This window comes from Monodon monoceros, unplaced genomic scaffold (assembly GCF_005190385.1).
Source record: "Monodon monoceros isolate NGI ecotype Baffin Bay Population unplaced genomic scaffold, NGI_Narwhal_1 Super_Scaffold_20, whole genome shotgun sequence".
In the NCBI taxonomy this organism is placed as follows: domain Eukaryota; kingdom Metazoa; phylum Chordata; class Mammalia; order Artiodactyla; family Monodontidae; genus Monodon; species Monodon monoceros.
In genome coordinates, this window is record NW_021703777.1 from 68,588,173 (window position 1) to 68,591,884 (window position 3,712).

General features: G+C 43.1%; 1 pseudogene; it reads left to right on the forward strand.

The window, feature by feature from the left end:
- Nucleotides 1–3,365, forward strand: part of LOC114902418 — a 30,025-nt pseudogene extending 26,660 nt beyond the window's left edge.
- The last annotated feature ends 347 nt before the right edge of the window (nucleotides 3,366–3,712 follow it).

Sequence of the window (3,712 nt, forward strand, 5' to 3'; positions counted from 1 at the left end):
CACACACACACACACACACACACACACACACACACACACACACACACCCTGATGCATTCTTTAGAAGTGGCCGTGTAAGATGATAGAAAAGGAAATTTTCCATGATGTCAAGCCAAGAGCCTTAAAAATATGGATCTGGGAAATCATCCCAGGATTTAGAATTGAATGCCTAAGCAAATAATATCCACTACCCAAGAGTCTGGGTACCTGGTAACACTTGCCTAGTGTTTCAAAATTAATATAGAGTAATGACTGTTATGAGTCTCTAACTGTTCCTTTGTAAAATGAGAGTGTGTATTGTGTGTGTATTCTTTCCCTGTACACCATTTTATATAGGGCATGTGTAATACAGATAATTTTTTTTAGTTCATAGGTCTATGGACCAAGAGAAATTGCATTCCACCCAATGAGACTCACAATATCTTAGATTTCTAACTTGATGCCATGATTAGATGAGACATATGGTAGTTATGGAATGGAGATGAGTGTGTTTTACATGCAGGAATGACATGAATAATTGAAACCAAGGAGGCAGACTGTGGTGTATTGAATGTTTTGATCCAATATTCAATTATTCCTGCATTCACACAATGGCCTCAAAGTGGTCATAGTGTACTTCCCTATCTGACTTCTAGCTTGACTATGATTTGCTTTGGCTAATGTCATATATCTGGAAGTGACAGTATGCTAGTTCCAATGCTAGAAATTAAGTGATCTTACATGTTTCCACTTGCTTTACTTCATGCCACTGCCCATGAATAGAATATCATGGTGTATTGGTCTGTTTGGGCTTCTATAACAGAATACCATAGGCTAGGTGGCTTATAAATAACAGAAACTTGTATCTCACTGTTCTGCAGGGTGGGAAATTCAAGATCAAGCCACTAGCAGATTGAATGTCTGGAGAAAGTTCCCATCCTAATTCTTAGATAGCCATCTACCTGCTACACCCTCACATGGTGGAAGGGGTGAGGGGGCTTTCTGGGCCTCTTTTGTAAGGGCACTAATCTCAATCATGAGGGATCCACACTCATGGCCTAATTACCTCCTAATACCATCACGTGGGGGTTAGGATTACAACATCTGAATTTCGGAGGGACAGAAACATTTAGACCATAGCACCTGGTAATACTGTTATCTAAGGAGAATGAGGAGAGTTGCCCCAAACAACCCATAGTTGATTTCCATGAGAAGTGTAGTGCCACACAAGGCAAGCCCAGTCTGAAATCATTAAACAAGAATCCTGAGACTACATGATTTTCATTTTAAACAAACGAGAATAGAGGAGAATTGTCATATAGCACTTTCATGACAGTCTTTCAAAGAGAATGTCATAAAGATTCAGGTCCTTCTTATTTACTTTCCAAAATGAACGTGATCCTAAAATAATACAAACTTTAAGAAAATGGAATTAGACAATCCATGCTAATATTCATCTGGGAAAAAATGAGCAAACAACTACCTTAGGGAGTTCTTCAAAAGAAGAGCAAAATATTTAGATGGACTAGCCCAAATATATCCAATTAAACTAGTAATTAAAAGTGTGCAAGGTACCACACAAATAGACAGACCCATAGAACACAATAAAAAAGAGGCTAATGAAAATATACAAAAAAATTAAGGATATAATTAAGGCAATATCTCAAATCATTAAAATAGTTTTTTTTTTAAAGCAAGAAATCATCTGAAACAGTAGTTCATATGACCTCTCTGAACATACCACATGCAACCCATAAACTGCAGTCTGTTTAGCATTGTACTTCTCTTTGTTCTCCCTTCTTTCTTTCCTGTCCCTTTTGTCCTTCACTTCTATTGATACTTCCCTGGAGCTATAAGCTTTCCCTTAATAAAGTATTAGCACATTATATTTTTGCCTCAGGTTCTATTTTCTAGGCAATCTAAGTTAAGCTAGGGGTCAATGACCAGGTGGTCATGGCAGCCACACTGGGGCCAGTTTCTTACTGGCTACAACGAGAGCCTTTCCAAAACCAAGCTTTGCCCACCGAGCCAAGAAGATCAAGAACAAGCTCTGAGTGCACGAGGACCCCAAGGACACACTGCTGTAAGAATTCCAGGAAATCACCCACCTGAAATCTCATCTGGAGAAGAAGATTCTGGAAAAGTGGCTCTGGAGGAAGAGCAGCAGCATAAAGAGCTATAGCATAAAAAGCAGCAGCATAAAAAGCAGCATGTCAGCCCTGGTGGGATACCATGAAGGACCAGTAATCAAGGTCTGGGAGGCCAAAGAGCAGGATAACAATAACAACAACTACCACCTACCCAGCCTCCTGGAACTAGCCTTGGATAAAAACATGGATAATTACCTGCAGGTGCAGAAGTAGTAGAGGATGACTGCAGCCTGGTGAGTGAGGAGAAGTAGAAGCTGCTGGAGATGAAGGAGATGCTGGAAGACCTACGGCAGGAACAGCAGGCCAGAGCTGCTTGCAGCCAAGTACAAGGCCATGGAGAGCAAGCATCTCCATTGGGGCAAGGACGTCATGGATCACACCAAACAGCAGCAGAAGATACTGAAACTGAAGAGTGAGGAGACTGCCAAGCAGAAATGCCAGGAGCAGGAAATACAGCAGGAGGTGGTGATCTGAGATGAAGAGATCATGTAGTTCTGGGGCAGAAGTCAAACCCAAGAAACTCGAGAAGCTCCATGCCAAGCAGCAGGCAGTGAAGGCGGAGATCCAGGACCAGTATGATGAGTACATCTGCATGTAGCAGGACCTGCAGAAGGCACAGAATGAGGAGACCTGGGAACTCAAGTTCAAGTACCTAATCATCAAGAACTTCATCTCCCCTGAGGAGGACAAGATCATAAACCAGGTTTTTCTGGACTGTGAGGAGGAGCAGTAGAAGGTCCAGCCACTTGTGCCAGCTGGGTTTAATAACAGCCATAGAAGGTCCAGCCACTTGTGCCAGCTGGGTTTAATAACAGCCAAAAGAAGCAGCAGCCCATGTCTTCAGTGGACTACAAGAGGTCTATCAGCTGGCACACTCAGTTACCATGGCAATGGGGTCCCACCCCAGCCACAGGGCTGAAAGTATAATGTTTTGGAGTTGCATATATCCCCTTCAGATGCGTTTGTGATGGAATCCTCTCAGACTAAGAACAAGAACCCATGCATTATATATGGATAGGCTCATGCAACTAAAAGAGCTTTCTGGAAATAACATCCAGGTCTAAAGTCTGAAAGTCCAGGTCCTGGTGCCAGAGTCCTCAGTGGCTTCCATCCTCCACCACACATACCTCACTTGCCTCTGCTACTCTGCACCCTGCTACTGTGCTAGACCAAAATGACAATCTGCAGTCAGGCTGCCCATCCGACAGACTCCTGGGGTGGGGCAGCCAACCCTAGATCATCTCATCACCTGCTTGGTGTATATGTGCATGTATGTGTGCATATGGGTGAGAGGGTGAAAATCTGGCAGACCATGCCTCTACCTGTTCTTCTTAGCCCCCTTTATTTCATTAATGTTTTATTTGTGGAGCTCAGTGTGGGAAGATATGTCCTTGCCTGAGCTTTCTGGGCCTTCCATGGTCACTGCATAGCCTCCTTTTCTTCTGACATTAGACACCCCCAGTGAGACCTTAAGCTTCTCCCCACCATCTGCCCCCAGAAGGGAAGGTGGCTAGTGCCTATGAAGAAAGTAGTTTCTCAAACTGGTTTACTCCATAATCTCCATCTCCTTCAGATTGACAGTA